Here is a 24,214-nt window from a genome sequence, read left to right as displayed (position 1 = left end):
CATGTCAAATACATAAGCAGCAACCTGTATCGTGGGCAGCAGCATTCTTTGAATACTCTGTCAAAAAATGTTTATTGTGGAGTGGTGGCACAATTCCGCAATTGCTTTCTCATACCTCTGGTGACAGGAAGAATTTCTACAAGACGGAGTTCTAGAGAACCCCTTTACTCGATGTTTTGGTCTACTCTTCCACACTGGGCAGATGAAGAGGAAGTAGTACCTACACTTTAACACACCGCATCCGCAGCCCCTCTCCTAAGTGGGCGTCCCCAGCCCGAATGCTCGCAGGAAGCCCTCCTAGCCTCCCTGCTCGACGAGCCAGGCCCCGCACGCGTTCACCAGCAGGGCGTCCACCGCGTCCATCACGGCCGCCGTCTTCTCCGCGTCGCGCAGACGTATGCAGTCGACCAGCCTCTTTGCGAGGGAGGAGCGAGCAGAGCACCACCAGGACCACCACGCGGCTCCGGCTCGCAGAGCCGTCGTGGAGGACTTCCCAGGCCACGTCCACGAGCAGCCGGCGGGGCCCTCGGTGCTCCACCCGCTCCTCCGCGTGGCTCACCAGAACGGAGTTTCTGAACCGCGCGAGGAACAGGTCTCCCAGGCAGTTGACCACCTCCTGCGCCAGCTGTGCTGGCTGAACCTTCTGCAGCTGCTGGAGCTGCAGCTGCTCCTGCACCTGCAGCTACACCTGCACCTACATCTACTCCGTCTGTGTCGCCATGTGAGCCATGTAGCCGGCGATCAGATTCGCTATCAAGACGCTCAACAGCTGCAGCGCCTCCTTCTTTTCCTCACCTTCCTCCTCCCGCTCGTTTTCCTCCTCCCCGTCCTCCTCCTCCTCCCCCTCCTCCTCCACTTTCAAAACAAAGAGTGAGGACATAATATCAATAACCCGGGAATTTTATAGTGACCTCTTCTTTCCTGATAAAACGTCTATGCCTGCCCAGAATTTCCTAAAGAGCTCGGTGAAAGTACTGTCCTCCAGCAGGGCGTTGTTGAAGTGCCAGTAGGCCTCACCACTTGGTGTTCCACGCAGCCTGAGGTCCAGCAGGATCAGGCTGTGGTCTGTTAGTGATGCAGCCCCTGATGTCAGCAGTCAGAATGCTCGAGACAAGACTTCTGGAGATGTAGAAACGGTCGATCCTGGACTGTGTAGCTGGTTCATTGCCCCGTGTCCGCGTGAAGGTGAAGCTTCGCCGCCTAGGGTGGTGAAGCCGCCACACGTCCACCAGATCGGAGGCGTCCAGAAGGGCTTGGAGCTCTCCCCGGAGATTGGCGTTGCAGTGCCCCTTCCCTGTGTGGTCGAGAGCATCCAGCGTGCAGTTGTAGTCACCTCCCGTGACCACAAACTCGTCCCCTGGAATGCCACCGAGGTGGTTCCGCAGAAGTTGCAGGAACCCGGGTCTCTCACTGTCAGTGGTGGGAGCGTACACGTTGACGAGGTGGATGGCGGTGACGCCGACCTGCACCGTGAGGTCCAGGATCCTCCCCTTGATCACCTCCACCTGGCTGACGGTGTCGGGGGAAAAGTTTGGTGACAGCACGGTTGCTACTCCTGAGGAGGTGTTGCTGAAGTGGCTGATGAAGGGCTTCGCTCTCCACTCCGTCCTCCAGGCAACGTCATTGTCCATGGCGAGATGGGTCTCCTGCACGAACAGCACGGAGACCTTATGCTGCTTTGCAAGGTATCCTACGTAGTATATTCTCAGCGCCCCTCTGCACCCATTCATGTTCAGGGAGGCGTTGCGCAACGTCATTGTGAGTGAGTCGCCCGCCTGTTCCAATGAGTCACCTTGCTGAGGAGGCTCCTTACCCTGGACGTCTCCAGGTCTCTCGATTGTTTTCCTTCCTGCTGGAGCTCTGTGAGGATGCGTCAGAGGGAGACCTCTATGGCGTCTGGCTCGCCATCTTGTCAAGGCCTCCATCACCTTGTTTGGTTTCCTGGGGGTCTCTTTGAAGAATCTCCACAGGTCTTCCTGGCAGAAGATGGGTGCCCGCGAAGATGACCTCTTTGAGACCTGGTTGGTTTCGCTACCCACACGGAGGTCATCATCCGAGTCCCCCTTCTTGCTTCCATGCCCTGCATGTGGGGGCCAAGAGTCGGGGGCCCATGGTTGGCTCCATGTGGCCTCCCCCAGGGGCCGTGGCAGGTGGAATGCTACCGCACGCCTCTTCCACATTAGCAGGGCACTCTGCGAGGCTTGCAGGGTGTCCTTATTCTGTCTTTTTAATTCTGGGCCAAAGAGGTCCCATAAACGTAAACGTGTTGTATTTAAAATATAACTCAAACAACAGCAATGAATGGCTTAGTGGGTAAAGTAAGACGGACCCCAAAACCGGTGAGTTAAATACATCTGATCTTTCCTATTACCGGATGATAGGACGCAAACCAAACTTTGTTGTAACAAGAACATAGAAAAAACTGAGTCTCTTAATCAGGTGAATACGGTAAAGGGGCTGAGTCTGTGGGTGTCAGTGTGGTGAGTCTGTGGGTCTCTGTGTGGTGAGTCTGTGGGTCTCTGTGTGGTGATGGCCATGTCGGGTGGTGGCGGGTTTAACGACACAAAATTAATATATTCACGCGATCTAACCCAAACAAAGCCTGTACTACGGATTCAACAACAATGACATGAGGGTTCTCCGACGCGCGTCTCGGTTGGGGTGAGGGTGCGGTCGCGCCGTCTCCTCCGTACGGATTGTTTCTTCCTTTCCCAACTGCGATGTTCTCGCTCTCTCCTCTCTTTTTGTCTCCACCGTCGCCAACCGTCGGAGCTCGGCATCCGCGGCCCCTCTCCTAGGTGGGCGTCCCCAGCCCGAATTCTCGCAGGAAGCCCTCCCAGCCTCCCTGCTCGACGAACCAGGCCCAGCACGCGTTCACCAGCAGGGCGGCCACCACGTCCGTCACTGCCGCCGTCTTCTCCGCGTCACTCAGACGTACGCAGTCCACCAGCCTCTTCGCGAGGGAGGAGCGAGCAGAGCACCACCAGGACCACCACGCGGCCCCAGCTCGCGAAGACGTCACGGAGGACCTCCCAGGCCACGTCCACGAGCAGCCGGCGGGGCCCTCGGTGCTCCACGCGCTCCTCCGCGTGGCTCACCAGAACAGAGTCTCTGAACCGCGCGAGGAACAGGTCCCCAGGCAGTTGACCACCTCCTGCACCAGCTGTGCTGGCTGAACCTTCTGCAGCTGCTGGACCTGCAGCTGCTCCTGCACCTGCAGCTACTCTGTCTGTTTCGCTAGGTGAGCCATGAAGCCCGCGATCAGATTCGCTGTCAAGACAGTCAACAGCTGCAGCGCCTCCTTTTTCTTCCTCCCCCTCACCTTCTTCTTCCTCCTCCTCCACTCATAAAACAAAGAGTGAGGACATAATATCAATAACCTGGGAATTTTATAGTGACCTCTTCTCTCCTGATAAAACGTCTATGCCTGCCCAGAATTTCCTAAAGAGGTCGGTGAACGTACTGTCCTCCAGCAGGGCGTTGTTGAAGTGCCAGTAGGCCGCAGCACTTGGTGTTCCACGCAGCCTAAGGTCCAGCAGGATCAGGCTGTGGTCTGTTAGTGGTGCAGCCCTGATGTCAGCAGGCAGAATGCTCGAGACAAGACTTCTGGAGATATAGAAGCGGTCGATCCTGGACTGGGTAGCTGGTTCATTGCCCCTTGTCCTCGTGTAGGTGAAGCTTCGCCGCCTCGGGTGGTGAAGCTGCCACACGTCCACCAGATCGGAGGGGTCCAGAAGGGCTTGGAGCTCTCCCCAGAGCTTGGCGTTGCAGTGACCCTTCCCTGTACGGTCGAGAGCATCCAGCGTGCAGTTGTAGTCACCTCCCATGGCCACAAACTCGTCCTCTGGAATGCCACCGAGGTGGTTCCGCAGAAGTTGCAGGAACCCGGGTCTCTCACTGTCAGTGGTGGGAGCGTACACGTTGACGAGGTGGATGGCGGTGTTGCCGACCTGCGCCCGGACGTCCAGGACCCTCCCCTTGATCACCTCCACCTGGCTGACGGTGTCAGGAGTGAAGTTTGGTGACAGCACGGTTGCTACTCCTGAGGAGGTGTTGCTGAAGTGGCTGAAAAAAGGCTCCCATTTTCCACTCCGTCCTCCAGGCAACCTCATCGTCCATGGCGAGATGGGTCTCCTGCACGAACAGCACAGAGACATTATGCTGCTTTGCAAGGGACGCTGCGTAGTATCTTCTCAGCGCCTCTCGGCACCCATTCATGTTCAGGGAGGCGATGCGCAGTGTCATTGTGAGCGAGTGGCCCGCCTGTTCCAATCAGTCACCTTGCTGAGAAGGCTCCTTACCCTGGACCTCTCCAGGTCTCTCGATTGTTGTCCTTCCTGCTGGAGCTCCCCTAGGATGCGTCTGAGGGAGACTTCTATGGCGTCTGGCTCGCCATCCTGACAAGGCCTCCATCACCTTGTTTGGTTTCCTGTGGGTCTCTTCGAAGAATCTCCACAGGTCTTCCTGGCAGAAGATGGTGCCAGCGAAGATGACCTCTTTGAGACCTGGCTGGTTTCGCTACCCACACGGAGGTCATAATCCGAGTCCCCCTTCTTGCTTCCATGCCCTGCATGTGGGGGCCAAGAGTCGGGTGCCCATGGTTGGCTCCATGTGGCCTCTGTTGTATATGTGGGTGTGTGAAAATTGATGAAAAATAATTAAAATTAAATGAAATTCGAAATTTGCATAATTAATCCGAAATTATGCTAATTTGTGTACTTATGCGTGTAACTATGCTAATTAGAGAGGTAATCGTATTAATTTATACGAGTGGGTGTGGCTGTGTTAATGATAGCCTTCATGATAATCAGGCCCCGCCTTCTTGACGAGGTTGGGTTATCAATCAGGATAACGCAATCAATCGTGTGCCGTTACGCTAGTGTCAATTCGGCCTCGTTGTCTAACTTCGTATTATTGATCAGCATAATACAATGATTCTCGCTTTAACACTCCCCGAGTGTTCATATTTTAGGTCCCATGTTCACATCGTTCGTTTTAGTTTAATGAGTGTGGATTGGTGTGTTTATAGTTTAGGTTCCCGAGTTCATATATCGTCGCAGGATACAGATCTTATGCAAAAACTTCAGGAAAGAATCACACGACCACTTCTGTATTAATCAATTTATTTTCTAATTAAACCTTAACTATAATATGTATGTGACTCTCAATCTCGGAACTTCAAAACGGTATCCACAAGGTATCAAGACAGTATCATCAACGACTGTACGATTTCACTTTGATAACACATGGACCCCGCATAAAGCGATTGCTGTTAGTGAGAGAGAGAGTCAGAATATGCAAATGCTATGTTACACAAAAGCTTATACATTATAATATGAACGATCATTATGCTTGAAATGGTCAGCACATTATGACAGGCGACTGATTAACATGCAACGGTATTCATATAAAAAAGACAATCAAACAGTTATTATTTCCAAAGGCATGAATGTAACAACAGATCCACCGGACAGACTATAAGATTATCGAAATGGCTTAGTGTGAGGGTATGCGGCGGAATGTGTTATCTCACGGGAGATTAATTAATTAATTCGTGAATAAGAATGTATGATCAGAAAATCGGTTTAGCACGATTCCTCCCCGGGAGCGTAGCTCCGTGGCGAAGGTGCCAAGGGTTAATTCGTATTGATGGATCGGTTGGTAACTTATGCGATTAGAAGTACAGTCCAAAACAAAATATTAAAGAGGGAAATTATGAATATACTTATAAATGACGGACTGTTATCACACGATCGATGCTTCCACAGCCAGATGGTTCACGGACTTGAGTGTTCGCTTCTGGTTAAGGACCTGTGTATGTTTGAGTGATATGAATTGTTTTGAATAGTCAGTGTTTGGAATTAATTATTTGCGTTGCCATATGCTGAAGTTGGCATCGCTTGTAGGAGAAGTAGCCTCGCTCCCTTTAGAGCGGTGAGGTGTGTGGGAGTGCATCATACGAATCGCCGCCCTCCTCCACGCAGCAGCCAGCCTCTGTCCACGGGGGAGAGTTGCTTGATCGCTCTCAGTTCTGCTCAGTGGACACCTCTCTCCACTGCTGGATGAGCTGCGCGATCACGCTCGTGCTGGTTCGCTGACAGCAGTTTCTCTCCGCTGTTGGATGAGCTGCATCGGCACGCTCCCTCTCTCTGGGTGGAGAACTCGAACGTGCTCGTTGCTGGTTTGCTGAAAGCAGGTTTTTCTCCACTGCTGGATGACTCAAGTCGCACGTGCTCTTGCTCTGGTTTGCAGAAGCTCTTGCTTGGTGCGTCGGTCGCTCTGCAGCTGGACTCAATGTAGAATAATCTTTCAGCAATACTCTGTCTTTCAGCTCTTGGAAATCACACTAGGTGACGCCTCACTACCTTGCGAGTCTTGCCAACGTCAGTGGGTAGCGACGGGGCCACTTTGGCTTCTGCTCGCCGCCTCCTGCTCTGCAGCTCGCCGGCTGGCGACCTGTTGCTCTCGTTCCCGATTGGAACTGCTCCTGAGCCGGCCCACTGGTCGAACTCCCCGCGTTCCGACCTCCTCCGATTCGAACTCCCCGAGTTCCGATCCCCCTGGTAGAACTCCCCGAGTTCCGACCCCTCCGAGTCGAACTGTCTCCCGAGAGTCGACCCCCCCCGGTCGAACTCTGGTGAGCCGACCCCCCCCGGGTCGAACTCTTCCGAGTTGCTCCTCCGAGGCGAACTGTCTCCCGAGAGTCGACCCCCCGGTCGAACTCTGGTGAGCCGACCCCCCCCCCCCCCCCCAGTCGAACTGAGGTTTCAATGCTCAGGATCCTCTTTTTATGCCCAAAAATCCTGCCCACAAGGCGAGGTTTCTTTCGATTTTTGCTGTGTCAGGGTTTGTCCGTATGTATCTGCGTCCGTGTGTGTGTCCGTACATGTGTCAGTGTGTGTCCTTGTGTGGATCACCCACGGTATATTCCGTTGTCATACTCCTACCATAAAACCCACAATTAAAACAATCAAATGTTATAAATTGTCTCGAAGGCGCCTCTCTGTCTGGGTGCACAACCTGAGGGAGGGGCGATATTCCCTCCGACTTTCACCGACGCACAAAGAAATGGTTAAAAAGTGTTAAGTTAACATTTCATTTCATCAGAGTTCCATAGTTATGATTCTGTATTAATCCAAGGTCTGAGTCAGCTTCTCGTTGTGGTGTTTGACTCGTGTTTCCCCAAGCGTATACACACTCCTACCCCGCGCTGCAGGGATACAAAGACGGTCGGGATTTGTCTTTCTCTCCGACCCTGGGTTTAACATCACCCTTTGCTTACGTTGCAGTTTTGCTGTGCGCTTGCATTTCTTTTCCTCTCTACTCTTACTTTAACCCTGCATATTATTTGCGTATGGGTGGAGGCTAGAGCATTTATGTTGACTTAGGAAAACCTGATTGTTATAGGCTTCGGGTCAAGTCGTATAGACATTATTAAAATATGGAAATACATTTCATATTAAATTAATAGACGGGTGATGGTTACATTGACGTAGCTTGTGGCAGGGTTCAATTGAAGTGGGTGTGAAGATCAATAACTTTAGCCTACCCTGTCGTTAAATTCCGACTTTAAGTTACTTTAATAGTAATGCAGAACCAATTAGCTTTTTTTGACTTAACTAGATCTAGGCTAACGCAACCTCCCAGTGACCCTGGCTTTGTGTTTACGTCAGCCCTTTGCAATCCACTGCGCTCTGCTCTCTATCTGCTCCCTCTGACCCTGGGAGGGCTCTGAACGTCAAAATCGTGTTAGTGGGTCAAGGTAAATATGACCCCACATGCCATGCTGAGGCCTGGTTTGGTGTTTTTATTCATTATTAAAATTAAAAGAAACAATAGAAATATGTATCTATATGTATTGAAAAATTACTTGTTAATATTAAGATGGAAAAGGTGCCTAGATACAACATTCCGCCCTTTTAAAAATGATCGGTGGTCAATTGGCCACGGGTCATTTTTAAAACAAAGAATCTATGCACTTTTCCATCATGAATCATCAATATTACTCAAGTAATTTTTCCTTACAACGCGCGCACGTCACAACTTATGATTACATTTGAAATAAGAAAAGAAATACTAAAAGGAAGGTAAAACAAGGGGAAATTGTTTAACTGGCTACATGTTATAGGAGATGTCGTTATTCCATGTACCCACGTTCAATACTGTCCGCAATCGAAATACATTTTCGGGTTTGACCAGTGGGAAATTCAACAAAAATCCCACCTGTCCGGTCTGGGAGTCCCCATGTATGGGTGTGGCTGTACCCATTTTAAAGTCAATTTGTACCTGTGTTGTACTGATTGTTTCCAGGGATGCTAATGGTATCACATTTTTTTTTAGTGTTGGGGTTACCAGATATGAAGGAAATTGTCCTTGGAGAAGATCACTGATGCTGCCGCTGGTGCAATGCAACAAGTCTTTGGATCAACTATTGAATTTGCTGTCGAGTATTCTCTTCTTCGTACAGATCTCGGATTGCGAAACCCAATTCTTGGATTGTTAAGTTAACCATGGCGGAGTGCAGGTTAACGAGAACCACGGTGTCTCTCTGACTTTCTCATGTTACCTCTCTGCCACCTTGTACCAAGTCATTGATAACCTGACTGACTCTTTTAGTCACGAGTGTATCATATCTCTCATGGCCAGGTATCTTAGAGTTACCGATGACCCTTCCATGCAACATCATCACATCATCGTCCCGGCTCATCGTCGTGATGGCTTTGGCCTAATGAACATGGCTCACTGGTTCGTATCGGTAATTTATTTTATCACTCCCTTTCCATGTGAGATTGTGTGGCGTGAAGTTATGCTGTGCGTAACCAGGATCAACATACACCACGAGTTTCCGTACTCGACTGTTGGGGTCATTTGTATTCTCCGCAGCCCTGTGCACATCTGCTGCCTCTGGGAGTCGATTTGACTCTGGGCCACGATTCCCTTCTGCGCTACGATTCGATTCCGTGCCACCATTCGATTCTGGGTCACGATTCGATTCCGTGCTTTTGAGTATGCTGTGTTTCAACACAATTCCCGATCCGTCACGGATATTCTTCTCCTCCACTTCAACACTCTGATCTCCATCCCTCCTTAGTGTGCCCGAGCACAATTTAACATCCAAAGGCTGATGTCTGCATTCATCTGCCTCTTCCACAGTACACTCACGCACTTCCGCGACACAAGGGATGGCATTTATATTTACCAGACAATCAGGTTTTCCTTCCCCTCCCTGCGGTTGGTTATCATCTCCTGTAGGATCACACTTTAATGCAGTTATGTTTCCCTGCTCGATAGGTGTGTCAATTACGGGAGCAACACTTGCGCTCTCCACCACATTATCAGAACTGGTGCCCGACGCATTTATTGTTTCCCAATCATTGGGACCCTCCTGGTTTACCTTGTCAACCGCAGCCTGCTTAATTTTTTTAACGGGTCCATAATTTCCCTGCAGCTCCACGGACACCACTCTCACTGAAAGCTCCCTCTCAACCAATGTGATTGATTCATCACGTGCCCGTGTCATTTTTTGTGTCTCAGCCAAGCTCACGCCTGTCTCCCTATTCCTCATGCCTCTGCTCTCTCCTGGTAAAACTGGTGGGGGAATCGATCGGAAGTGGGCCGATTGTGTTTGATCCCTCGTGTGTCGTGGCATTGGGACCCGGCATGATTCTGCTCTTGGTCTACACACACCGCGATTCTCGCAAATATGCGTCCCTGCACACTGCGATCGCTCCCAGCCTGCGGGCCATTGCCTCGCTGGTGGTGCTGTGTTTCTGCTCACGTGATTTTTATTTCCCTCTGAAACGCTGGTTACATCATCCCTCTCTCTGGGTGTCGTAGAACTATTGTCTTTAGTTCTGTACAGCCAAGCTCTGTGCGCCTTATCCTCTATATGGTGTAAGGAGGCTGTTTCTGGATTCAATACCATTCCCACAATTTCTGTAATCTCTGGACTCAAAGACCCGAAAAACATAACTTTGAACCTTTTGTCACCTTCGTGATACTGATCCACATCACCCGCGTAGTACGCTCTTTTAAACCGTAGGAGGTAATCTCGCGGATCCTCGTCTGCGCACTGGGTCATAGATTTTGCAGCATTAAATCCCTCAGACCATGTTAAATATTCTCCAAACTTCCGGCTCACTGCCAGGCTCAGCTTTTTGAAATCGTTCCGAACCTTGTATGAAAGCGACTTTACCCATGGTATAGACTGCTCGTGCAAGCTTCGTCTCAGTAAACTGGCTTTCTCATTCGTTTTCCTCAAACCCCTGATCACTGCTTCTGCTTCTGCTTCTACCGTTGCGATGTGAGCGTGTATGTCTCTGTTCCTATCGTGTGGATCAAAGTAGGGAATTCTGACGAGAGCCTTGTCCATCAATTTCAGAGTTTTACTACTGAATGAGTATTCGGACAGTTGATCATCGTCAGAGGCGTCTGTTCCTGAGGAGTGCTCACTCGAGCTGTCACCATCACGGTGGCGCTGCTTAACATAACTTTTGTAGTGCCTTTTGCACCTGTAACGTGAGTCAACTTTGCTCGGTGACTCCTGCTTATCCCATGGCTCATGCTTGTGTGATGTGCGTCTTTCTGGAAAGTAATCTCTGCCATAGGTTCCACGTCGGTCGTGCTTGCGTGGAATGTGTCTACCAAATGAGCTGTCTCTGTCATGTCGCTCGTCTTGCCCCAGCTCCGCCCTTTTTTGCTCGATCAGTACAGAATATCCTGCTGACTTAGTGTTAATATTTTTTTCCTCTCTACCCTCGAAGTTGTCAGTCCTATGTTTTCCTATTTTCATCCGTATCTCTCCCTCCCCTCTCTCGAGTCGCGAGGGGGAATCTCTGTCAAAACCACTTTGATTGGTAGCCACACCTCCTGTGTGACCTGTCTCTGGTTTACGTCCGCGTGGCTCGGAGTGTGGTAAACTGTTACTCCCGTATGTGTTATGTGTATCAACATCTGGGGGTTTCGCTGGTGCATTCAGCGCCGACTCTTTTTCTCTCACGAGGGCGTGCAGACGCTCAACATCCTCTATTAGGGACAGTTTCTCCTTCCTTTCCCTGTCAAATTTTTCCCCAGTCCATAATCTTTCTCTGTATGTCTGTGTGAGGAGATACGAGTCTAACCTTGCTATTTCTGCAATTTTTACGTCACGTTTGGCTTTGCTACATTTCATCACATCCTTAAGTAGTTTCCTCCTATGTGCCTTAACATCTTCTATATGTCTCCCCTCCCATACGTCTCTCTGCTCTGTCTGCTGTCTAGCAGTCCGTCCAGTACGTTTTAACACAAATTCACGATATTGTTTTTCCATAGATTCTATCTCCTCCTCGGAGGTCCATTCTGTATCAGTGTTATGCATTGGGATGTCACCCTCAGAACGTTGCGGGTCATGTGCCATCTCTATTACGTAGTGTAGTTAATAGACCTAAGAGTGTATCTTAACTCTAGTCTCTTATGTGTGGCGTGAGTTACTCTGGAATTCCACTTCAAAGTACATATAAAAACATTCGTATCACAGGATGTGTTGGTTCAACTCGAGCAAATAATCTTACCCCCACTGTCTTTGTTATCCACTGCTACTCTGGTATTTTCCTTCAGAGTGCGTTTTTTTGTTTGTTTACACCGTTTACAGTCACAGGGCAATGTTAGTTCACAATACCTTGATTAATACAACAGTGATTCGTTCCTTAATTTAAGCATAAACTGTCTGCGAGAGATCCCGGATACGAGCCCCCAATTTGTTGTATATGTGGGTGTGTGAAAATTGATGAAAAATAATTAAAATTAAATGAAATTCGAAATTTGCATAATTAATCCGAAATTATGCTAATTTGTGTACTTATGCGTGTAACTATGCTAATTAGAGAGGTAATCGTATTAATTTATACGAGTGGGTGTGGTTGTGTTAATGATAGCCTTTATGATAATCAGGCCCCGTCTCGTTGACGAGGTGGGGTTATCAATCAGGATAACGCAATCAATCGTGTGCCGTTACGCTAGTGTCAATTCGGCCTCGTTGTCTAACTTCGTATTATTGATCAGCATAATACAATGATTCTCGCTTTAACACTCCCCGAGTGTTCATATTTTAGGTTCCATGTTCACATCGTTCGCATTAGTTTAATGAGTGTGGATTGGTGTGTTTATAGTTTAGGTTCCCGAGTTCATATCTCGTCGCAGGATACAGATCTTATGCAAAAACTTCAGGAAAGAATCACACGACCACTTCTGTATTAATCAATTTATTTTCTAATTAAACCTTAACTATAATATGTATGTGACTCTCAATCTCGGAACTTCAACACGGTATCCACACGGTATCAAGACAGTATCATCAACGACTGTACGATTTCACTTTGATAACACATGGACCCCGCATAAAGCGATTGCTGTTAGTGAGAGAGAGAGTCAGAACATGCAAATGCTATGTTACACAAAAGCTTATACATTATAATATGAACGATCATTATGCTTGAAATGGTCAGCACATTATCACAGGCGACTGATTAACATGCAACGGTATTCATATAAAAAGACAATCAAACAGTTATTATTTCCAAAGGCATAAATGTAACAACAGATCCACCGGACAGACTATAAGATTACCGAAATGGCTTAGTGTGAGGGTATGCGGCGGAACGTGTTATCTCACGGGAGATTAATTAATTAATTAATTCGTGAATAAGAATGTATGATCAGAAAATCGGTTTAGCACGATTCCTCCCCGGGACCGTAGCTCCGTGGCGAAGGTGCCAAGGGTTAATTCGTATTGATAGATCGGTTGGTAACTTATGCGATTAGAAGTACAGTCCAAAACAAAATATTAAATAGGGAAATTATGAATATACTTATAAATGACGGACTGTTATCACACGATCGATGCTTCCACAGCCAGATGGTTCACGGACTTGAGTGTTCGCTTCTGGTTAAGGACCTGTGTATGTTTGAGTGATATGAATTGTTTTGAATAGTCAGTGTTTGGAATTAATTATTTGCGTTGCCATATGCTGAAGTTGGCATCGCTTGTAGGAGAAGTAGCCTCGCTCCCTTTAGAGCGGTGAGGTGTGTGGGAGTGCATCATACGAATCGCCGCCCTCCTCCACGCAGCAGCCAGCCTCTGTCCACGGGGGAGAGTTGCTTGATCGCTCTCAGTTCTGCTCAGTGGACACCTCTCTCCACTGCTGGATGAGCTGCGCGATCACGCTCGTGCTGGTTCGCTGACAGCAGTTTCTCTCCGCTGTTGGATGAGCTGCATCGGCACGCTCCCTCTCTCTGGGTGGAGAACTCGAACGTGCTCGTTGCTGGTTTGCTGAAAGCAGGTTTTTCTCCACTGCTGGATGACTCAAGTCGCACGTGCTCTTGCTCTGGTTTGCAGAAGCTCTTGCTTGGTGCGTCGGTCGCTCTGCAGCTGGACTCAATGTAGAATAATCTTTCAGCAATACTCTGTCTTTCAGCTCTTGGAAATCACACTAGGTGACGCCTCACTACCTTGCGAGTCTTGCCAACGTCAGTGGGTAGCGACGGGGCCACTTTGGCTTCTGCTCGCCGCCCCCTGCTCTGCAGCTCGCCGGCTGGCGACCTGTTGCTCTCGTTCCCGATTGGAACTGCTCCTGAGCCGGCCCACTGGTCGAACTCCCCGCGTTCCGACCACCTCCGATTCGAACTCCCCGAGTTCCGACCCCCCTGGTAGAACTCCCCGAGTTCCGACCCCTCCGAGTCGAACTGTCTCCCGAGAGTCGACCCCCCCCGGTCGAACTCTGGTGAGCCGACCCCCCCCGGGTCGAACTCTTCCGAGTTGCTCCTCCGAGTCGAACTGTCTCCCGAGAGTCGACCCCCCGGTCGAACTCTGGTGAGCCGACCCCCCCCCCCCCCAAGTCGAACTGAGGTTTCAATGCTCAGGATCCTCTTTTTATGCCCAAAAATCCCTTCACTCGGATCCTGCCCACAAGGCGAGGTTTCTTTCGATTTTTGCTGTGTAAGGATTTGTCCGTATGTATCTGCGTCCGTGTGTGTGTGTCCGTACATGTGTCAGTGTGTGTTCTTGTGTAGATCACCCACGGTATATTCCGTTGTCATACTCCTACCATAAAACCCACAAGTAAAACAATCAAATGTTATAAATTGTCTCGAAGGCGCCTCTCTGTCTGGGTGCACAACCTGGAGGGAGGGGTGATATTCCCTCCGACTTTCACCGACGCACAAAGAAATGGTTAAAAAGTTTTAAGTTAACATTTCATTTCATCAGAGTTCCATAGTTATGATTCTGTATTAATCCAAGGTCTGAGTCAGCTTCTCGTTGTGGTGTTTGACTCGTGTTTCCCCAAGCGTATACACACTCCTACACCGCGCTGTAGGGATACAAAGACGGCCGGGATTTGTCTTTCTCTCCGACCCTGGGTTTAACATCGCCCTTTGCTTACGTTGCAGTTTTGCTGTGCGCTTGCATTTCTTTTCCTCTCTACTCTTACTTTAACCCTGCTTATTATTTGCGTATGGGTGGAGGCTAGAGCATTTATGTTGACTTAGGAAAACCTGATTGTTATAGGCTTCGGGTCAAGTCGTATAGACATTATTAAAATATGGAAATACATTTCATATTAAATTAATAGACGGGTGATGGTTACATTGACGTAGCTTGTGGCAGGGTTCAATTGAAGTGGGTGTGAAGATCAATAACTTTAGCCTACCCTGTCGTTAAATTCCGACTTTAAGTTGCTTTAATAGTAATGCAGCACCAATTAGCTTTTTTGACTTAACTAGATCTAGGCTAACGCAACCTCCCAGTGACCCTGGCTTTGTGTTTACGTCAGCCCTTTGCAATCCACTGCGCTCTGCTCTCTATCTGCTCCCTCTGACCCTGGGAGGGCTCTGAACGTCAAAATCGTGTTAGTGGGTCAAGGTAAATATGACCCCCACATGCCATGCTGAGGCCTGGTTTGGTGTTTTTATTCATTATTAAAATTAAAAGAAACAATAGAAATATGTATCTATATGTATTGAAAAATTACTTGTTAATATTAAGATGGAAAAGGGGCCTAGATACAACACCTCCCCCAGGGGCCGTGGCAGGTGGAAAGCTACCACACGCCTCTTCCACAGTAGCAGAGCACTCTGCGAGGCTTGCAGTGTGTCCTTATTCTGTCTTTTTAATTCTGGGCCAAAGAGGTCCCATAAACGTAAACGTGTTGTATTTAAAATATAACACAAACATAACAACAATGATGAATGGCTTAGTGGGTAAAGTAAGACGCACCCCAAAACGGGTGAGCTTAATAAATCCGATCTCTCCTATTACCGGATTATAGGATGCAAACCAAACTTTGTTGTATCAGTGTGGTGAGTCTGTGGGTCTTTGTGTGGTGACGATCTCTCTGGGTCTCTGTGTGATGATGGCCGTGTCGGGTGGTGGCGGGTTTAACAACACAACATTATGAGATTCACGAGATCTAACCCAAACAAGACCTGTACTACGGAGTCAACAACAACGACATGAGGGCTCTCCGACGCGCGTCGCGGTTGGGGTGAGGTCGCGCCGTCTCCTCCGTACGGATTGTTTCTTCTTTTCCCAACTGCGACGTTCTCGCTCTCTCCTCTCTTTTTGTCTCCACCGTCGCCAATCGTCGGAGCTCGGCATCCGCGGCCGCTCTCCTAGGTGGGCGACCCCAGCCCGATTTCTCGCCTGAAGCCCTCCCAGCCTCCCTGCTCAACGAGCCAGGCCCCGCACGCGTTCACCAGCAGGGCGGCCACCGCGTCCGTCACGGCCACCGTCTTCTCCGCGTCGCTCAGACGTAAGCAGTCCACCAGCCTCTTCGCGAGGGAGGAGCGAGCAGAGCACCACCAGGACCACCACGCGGCCCCAGCTCGCGGAGCCATCGCGGAGGACCTCCCAGGCCACGTCCACGAGCAGCCGGAGGAGCCCTCGGTGCACCACCCGCTCCTCCGTGTGGCTCACCAAGTCCAGAACGGAGTCTCTGAACCGCACGAGGAACAGGTCTGCCAGGCAGTTGACCACCTCCTGCACCAGCTGTGCTGGCTGAACCTCCTGCAGCTGCTGAACCTTCTGCACCTTCTGCAGCTGCTCCTGCAACTGCAGCCACTCCGTCTGTGTCGCTAGGTGAGCCATGAAACCGGCGATCAGATTCGCTGTCAAGAAGGTCAGCAGCTGCAGCACCTCCTTCTCTTCCTCCCCCTCATTTCCCTCCTCCTCCTCCTCCTCCTCCCCCTGTCTCCCTCCACCTCCTTGTGTCTCCCTCCTCCCCCGGTCTCCTTCCTGCTCCCCGTGTTTCCCTCCTTCCCCCGTCTCCCTCCTCCCTGTGTCTCCCTCCTCCTTTTCCTTTTTTGCTGATGAAGTTTTTCTATTTCCACGAGGTGGTAACACCATATCCCTTATTCTGTAATTGTAATTCTGGGCCAAAGAGGTCCCACAAATGTAAACATTTTGTATTTAAAATATAACACAAACATAACAACAATGAATAGCTTAGTGGGTAAAGTAAGACGCACCCCAAAACGGGTGAGTTAAATCAATCCGATCTATCCTACTACCGGATTATAGGACGCAAACCATACTTTGTTGTAACAAGAACATAAAAAAACTGAGTCTCTTAATCAGGTGAATACGGTAAAGGGGCTGAGTCTGTGGTTGACAGTGTGGTGAGTCTGTGGGTCTCTGTGTGGTGACGATGTCTATGGGTCTCTGTGTGGTGATGGCCGTGTCGGGTGGTGGCGAGGTATAACAACACAACATTTATATATTCACGCGATCTAACCCAAACAAAACCTGTACTACGGAGTCAACAACAACGACATGAGGGCTCTCCGACACGCGTCACGGTTGGGGTGAGGTTGCGGTCTGTTGTATATGTAGGTTATGAAAATTTGATGAAAATAATAAAAATTAAATCAAATTTGAAATTTGCATAATTATCCGAAAAAATGTTAATTTGCTGTAATTTATGCGCATAAACTATGCGAATGCGAGAGATAATCGTATTAATTTATGCTAGTGTATGTGTGATTATGCTACTGCGAGCCGTTATGATAATTAGGCCCCGCCTCGTTGACGAGGGTCGGTTTTCAATCGGGATAATGCAATTAATCATATGCAGTTATGCAGGTACTTGAGCATGTCAGATTAAACTCGGCTGTGTTGTTTAACTTTGTACTATCGATCAGTATAATACAATTATTCCCGCTTTAACATTTACTGAGTATGTGGTAGTGTGTTCAGCCAGGTCTCCAAGTTCAGATCTCAGCACAGAATACAGTTCTTATGCATAAATGTCACGAAAGAACACAACACTTCTGTGTTAATCAATTTTAATGACGATAGTGATAATGACGATAATGATGACGATGGTGATAATGATGATAATGATGACAATAATAACAATGGTGATGATGCGTACTTCAACAGCTCCAGCACGAGACAGTTGTGTCCGCGGAAGTGGAACGAGTGCAGGACGCGGATGACGCCGTGCAGCTCAGCACTGCCCTCCCCCTGCAGCTCCGTGATCACCTTCAACTCCATCCTCTGCATCTCCATTTTGGTAGGGCTGTGTGCACACAGCAAGTCTGTGGGTCTCTGTGGGTCTCTAGTTCATAGTAGTTTTACGACGGTTAATTTTTTAGTGAGATAGTTTCAGTTTATAGTTAGAGATAGTTTTGCAGAGGTTATTATCATTGTTGTTTACTATTATACTCATTATTTTGTAACCATGTTGTATTTACTTGCATTTATTATCTATTATTGTATTCATTTATAATTATGACCATGGCCGCTGTGTTAAGACCACCAGCACCCACCCACACCACCACCACCACCAACCCCATCACCCCTGCCCCAACCTACTGGATGGGCAGTGCCAGCATCTTGACAGCCACCAGGAATCCCATATTGTGGTCCACGCACCGCAGCACCACTCCCTGCCCTCCCTCGCCAATCTTCTCTCGCACCTCGAAGCGGCATTGGAGCTGCTCCTGGGGTATCTAAGAAGCAGCAGCAGCAGCGCCGCAACGGCCAGTCAGAGTCACAATCACGATGGGAATGTTTTACGCTTAGTGGTAGCAGCAGTGGTAGTACTGAGTAGTAGTTAGTAGCAGTAGTGTCTGTGTGCGCCTGTGTGCCTGTTTGTGTGCGCATCTGCGTGTGTGTGTGTCTGTCTGTGCGAGTTTCACAGGGATATTTCTGCTTGCAAGCTTTGACTTTAACATAGCCATTTCTGTGACCAGACACAAGCTAATCACTCAGCAATTTCAATGCTAAATTATCCTGTTTGATTTGTACTAGGTGCCTCTGTGGATGTGTAGGCTTTGACTTTAACATAGCCATTTCTGTGACCAGTCACAAGCTAATCACTCAGCTCTTTCAATGCTAAATTTTATGCTAATTCGTTTGTCAAGGCGCTCTGTTTCTTCTCACACAGCTTAAAAGTCGCGGTCTGAGCTTGGCTGTGTTCACTCCAGCGCTTTCCTCCAGACAGTCTCGTCCCTTCACCTGATGAAGGCCGCTTGTGTTGTGGCCGAAACGTCGTGAGAATTTTATTGTGTTATTTTATTTGATCAATGTATTATTTTATTCTCATTCTACGCTACTTTACCGAAAGCACCAAAGAAGATGAATCCTTGCAGCCAAGATAGCTTTAAATCGAAATTTAACAGAATGGTATTGAACCTTTTTCTTTACAGGGTGGCCCTGGGGCTTGCCACGTGGCAGGTGTCGTCCATTGTCCATACCAGACCCCTCCAGCTCTCTCACCCTGGGTCAGCTGCCCCTTCCATGTCCTGGAAACCATGGCAAGGTCATCCTATGAGGACTGCCTGGATGAAAACCAGCATGGAAGGGGCCCAGGGTGGGACCGGCTATGCTTTTGGGCTAGTCCCGTTTGTGTGTGGTGTGCGGTGTCTTCGTAGCAATCGTTCTCCACTGTAGTCCTGGCATCTGCTGCTCAGCTTCATTCCACAGCTGTGGTTCCAGTGGCGCGGTCTCTCCGGGGACCCATGTGGTGTGTGTGTGGGTGTGACATGTATCACGGGGTGGGTGGATAGTATCGTGATAGTGGTCATGGTAGGCACCGATCCACGACCTCCATCACCCCTACTGAGTGGTGGACATGCCACCACAAAGCAGCATGCGGCGGAGGAGTGAGGTGACCGCTCTCGCCTCACGAGCGAGGCCCTCTCGCTTCCTCTTCATTCCCTGCATCACCACCTCCATCTCCTCCTTTGTCTCATCCTCCTCCACCTCCTCTTAATCCTCCACCACCATCTTCTCCCCCTCTTCTGTTTTCTCCATTCTCTCTTCATGCTCCTCAACCTCCGAGGTGGCGTCGGTGGCATCGGTGGTGGCAGCGGAGGTGCTGGAGGTGATGGCCGTGGTGGCGGTGGCAATGGTGGTGATGGTGGCAGCGGAGGTGGCGGTGGCGGCAGCGGTAATGGCGGTGGCGCCAGCGGTGGTGGGGCGGAGGTGGCAGCGTTGGTGGTGGTGATGGTAGTAGTCCTGGCGAGGCACCGCTCTTCCTCCATGAGGCGCTTCTCCTCCTCGACGCTCTTCACGTTGGCGAGACACTTCTCCTCCACCAGACGCTTCTCTTCCGTGAAGCACTTCACTTTAACGAGGCGCTTCTTGAGGAAATAGTCTCTGAAGCAGTTCTCCTCTGTGCGGCGCTTCACCCTGGCAAGGCGCTGCACCTCAAAGAGGTGCTCCTCTACCATGTGGCGTTTCTCTGTCGCATGGTCCTTCTCCTCCTGGAGATGCTTCACCCCGCTGAGATCCTTCAACTCCCCAATTATCCTCTGTTCAAGCAAAGATAATCACATGAATATACAGACATGCAAGCAGAAATTCATTTAAGTTTTTCAGATTCATTTATTTGGTATAACCCTGTGAGCTATGTTGCTCTTGACTCGGGTGCAACCGCAACAAACAAAAACATGATCAAGGAATATCTTAAAGCGACTACACGCAACAGAAAAATCCAGGAAAAGACAGCAAAGTCTTCCAGAAAAGCACCGTATATCAACACTGTGTGCAAAAATCCCGGTGGGATGCAAGTCGAATAATAACAATCATAAGACAATTTAGATTAAAGTTATCAGGCTAACTCTGTACTACAAAAAACAAACATGGCTAAACCAAAACGTTTTCAAAATCACCAAAATAAAGCTATAAAAACAATGTAACAGTGATCATAGGAACTGTGATTCAAATTTAACAATTAACGATATATACATAACATGCACGACCAAACTTTGCAGCCATAGCTGGCTGTATGAGTCACTCCATAACAGCAGGATTATGAGTCGCAGTATGTAAAAAAATATTCAATACACCTTTAAAGATCAGCACACTATTCAAGTGTACATCTATGGTACAATTTATTGAAAATAAGTTTTGGGAACAGAAACTTATTTCTTTTAAACAACAGACAAATATTAACAAGCACTGTTTATTACATTAACTTTGTTTAACTTTTTTGGTCCCAGTTGAGACATTCAGAACTATGACAAAACAAATAATTGTGCTCTGATCTAATGTGCAATCTGTGGCATATGAATTTGTTAAGGTGATGTTGTCCGGTCCTGTACATATCAAGTACAGTGAGGGAAAAAAATATTTGATCCCCTGCTGATTTTGTACATTTGCCCACTGACAAAGAAATGAACAGAATATAATTTTAATGGTAGGTTTATTTGAACAGTGAGAGGCAGAATAACAACAAAAACATCCAGAAAAACATGTCAAAAATGTTATAATTTGATTTCCATTATCCTCCTAGCGAGGCCACGCTAGGAGGATAAAAGGGGACCCCGGGCAAAGGTTTGGGGCTGTTGCTTGGAGTGGAATCTCGTCGGACTGCTGGAGTCATCGTCACCATCTGCATTTTCTCGGCGGTGTCAGACAGGCAGTCTGTTAGCTCTCTTGACTGAAAGTGTAGTGACCCCTTGTACCCTGTGAAGGCTATAATAAATAGAGTACCTCCTGCTCCTCGTGTCTCTGCGTGTATCGCTAGACGTGGATCATAACGACAGTAGATGTACACTCACTCTGAGTTTTTACTCAATGACGTTAAACTTCACATCTACCCTACCTCCATGCTACATGCCGACAACCCACTGCTTTGGTAACCAAACTGCAACGTATTTTATTAGTAAACCTGCATTTTCTAATTTTACCCAAATCTTAACCTCGGTTGGATGTTGCCATCCTGCCGTGGAAACAACGAATCATTCGTGTCTCGAGCAGAAGATTGCAAGCCTTGTGTTAGAGAATGGCCCACTGAAGCTGTAATCACGGAGCTACTTCTGAGTACATTTCAAGTGCCCTCTCATCCACGTAATAAAGAGCAGGATCCTCCCTCCTGTAACGTTGGTCGTAACAATGTTCTTACTTCTTTGTGCTGTCAAGGACAACCGGGCTCACCTTGGTCTGTCTCACTGTCACACTCACCTCTATTCGTACACTCACTCATCTGGGTCTGTCTCACTGTCATACTCACCTCATCCACACGCACTGACGTAGGTCTGTCTCACTGTCACACTCACATCACTAGTCACACTCACCCACCTGGGTCTGTCTCACTGTTACACTCACCTCTCTACCACACTCACCTGGGTTTGTCTTACTTTAACACCACATTCCACAGACACTTACATTGGTCTGTCTCAATGTCACACTCACCTCTACCCACACACACTCACCAGAGTCTGTTTCACTCTCTCACTCATTTGTCTTCCTACACTCACTCACTTGGGTCTGTCTTACTGTCACACTCACCACTCTACCCACACTAACCTGGGTCTCACTGTCTCACCTCTCTTCAAAAACACTGAATTCCTGCTGAACAACACGCGGTTCAACCCACAAGCACTTGGGAGAGCTACAGGGCTCACATGCCATGTCCTTCACAGTCCTGTAATTCGTTTTATTATTATTGCCATAATTGAGTTTGGCAAAAGCCTGTGCGAGACTTTGAACAATGTACACACAGGACCGTCCATAAGGGTGCTAGGCCAGGGGAAAATCCCAGCATGTGGGCCTCCGACGCGTTCAAATTCCACCGCAAGTATTACATCTGACACCCCCGTGACATTGAAGCGCAGGGCCCCCCCAATGCCCGCGGACCTGGGCGGTCGCTCCGATTCTCCGTATCCAAGGGGCGATTCTATGTGCACAATGCAGACCTTCTTGTAAAAACATGGTTTTACGAGGGCCTCCTCACGCAAATTAAGTAGAGAACCACATTACTGCCATGTGATGGTTTATGTTTCGCAGTCATTGACGACCAGGCTGAGATCATGAACTCGCTAGACTTGACAATCCACTTTGATCACAGGCGGGTGCCTGGATTCAGACCCAGTTACTCCGTGGTCCCACTTCAGTGCTCTGACCTCTCGGTCACTGGGCCGCCTCTAAACACCCCCCATGTTAAATACATAAGTAGCAACCTGTATCGTGAGCAGCAGCATTCTTTGAATACTCTGCCAAAACAATTTGAATTGTGGAGTGTTGACCCAATTTCGCAATTGCTTTATCATACCTCTGGTTGCAGGAATAATTTCTACAAGACCGAGTTCTAGAGAGCCCCTTTACACGATGTTTTGTTCTACTCTTCCACACTGAGCAGATATTTTAGAAGATGGAGTACCCACACTTTAACACACCACATGCACCTTGCTGCTCGATTGTGGCTTACCCATTTCTACTTATTGGTGGACAGAGGCAGGGGGGGTTAAGAAACTCAAACGTTTGTTTCAACTGCTGTTACAGAAGGGGGACAGATGGGCAGTGGAGCAGGGAGGTAGAGGGGCAGTGGAGTAGAAGGGCAGTGGAGCATTGGAGTAGTTGAGCAGTAGGGCAATTGAGCAGATGGGCAGTGGGACAGCGGAGCAGAAGAGCAGTGGGCCAAATGGGTAGTAGGGCAGTGGAGTAGTGGAGCAAAGGGACAGTTGGGCAGAGGGGCAATGGATCAATTGAGCAGTGGGACAGTGGGACAGTGGGGCAGTGGAGCAGTGGATCAGTGGGGCAGTGGAGTAGAGTGGCAGTGTTGTGAAGGAGGCGAATCACCTGAATATCTTTTCCCACCGACATTTGTATGTGCTCTAAAGAAGGACCATCTCTCAAAACGGCGATCATTCTATATTTGTCCTTGTACCTCCACACACAGCTGGAAAACCGCACACCTGAGCCAAGGCACATTTAACCAACTCAGGCAGCACTTGCAAGCAATTCAAATATATTTTTGTCATCATGGGTTTATTTCAAAGAGTTTATAGTACCAATAAGAACAATGGTATTTAACCGTATTATTTGCAGGGTGGCCCTGGGGCTTGCCATGTGGCAGGTGTCGTCCATTGTCCGATCCAGACCCCTCCAGCTCTCTCACCCTGGCTTTTCTGCCCCTTCCATGTCCTGGAAACCATAGCAAGGTCATCCCATGAGGACTGCCTGGATAAAAACCAGCATGGAAGGGGCCCAGAGTGGGGCCGGCTATGCTTTTGGGCTAGTCCCGTGTGTGTGTGGTGTGCGTGGTGTCTTGGTAGCAATCGTTCTCCACTTCAACAGCTGTGGTCCCAGTGGCAACGTTTCTCTGGGGAACCGTGTGGTAAGTGTGTTTCATGTATCACGGGGTGGGTGGGTGTGGCATGTATCACAGGGTGGGTGGGTAGTATGGTGATAGTGGTCATGGTTGGCACCAATCCACGACCACCACCATCACCCCTACTGAGTGGTTGACATGCTACCACAAAGCAGCACGCGGCGGAGGAGTGAGGTGATCGCTCTTGCAACGCGAGCGAGGCCCCCTCGCTTCCTCTTCTTTCCCTGCATCACCACCTCCACCACCTGCACCTCTTCCATCTCCTGCTCCTTTGTCTCGTCCTCCATTTCATCTTCATCCTCCACCACCATCGTATCCCCCTTCTCTGTTTTCTCAATTCTCTCCTCATCCTCCTCAACCTCCTCGTCCTCGGAGGTGGCAGAAGTGGTGGCAGTGGTGTCGGTGGTGGTGGTGTTGGCTGAGGTGGCAGTGCTGGTGGTGTCAGTGGCGGTGGTGGTGGTGGTGGCGGTAGTGGTGGTGTTGGTTGCGTTGGTAGCGGCAGAGGTGGTGGTTGCCATGGTGGTGGCAGTGGTGGTGGCGTTAGCGGCAGGGCGGTCGGTGGTGATGATGGCGGTGGACGTGGTGGAGTTGGTGGAGGTGGTTGCGGTAGCGTCAAAGGT

The sequence above is a fragment of the Petromyzon marinus genome, chromosome 79 (assembly GCF_048934315.1).
Source record: "Petromyzon marinus isolate PM22_M1 ecotype Great Lakes invasive population chromosome 79, UKy_Petmar_22M1.pri1.0, whole genome shotgun sequence".
Taxonomy (NCBI): domain Eukaryota; kingdom Metazoa; phylum Chordata; class Hyperoartia; order Petromyzontiformes; family Petromyzontidae; genus Petromyzon; species Petromyzon marinus.
This window is presented reverse-complemented; position numbering follows the sequence as displayed.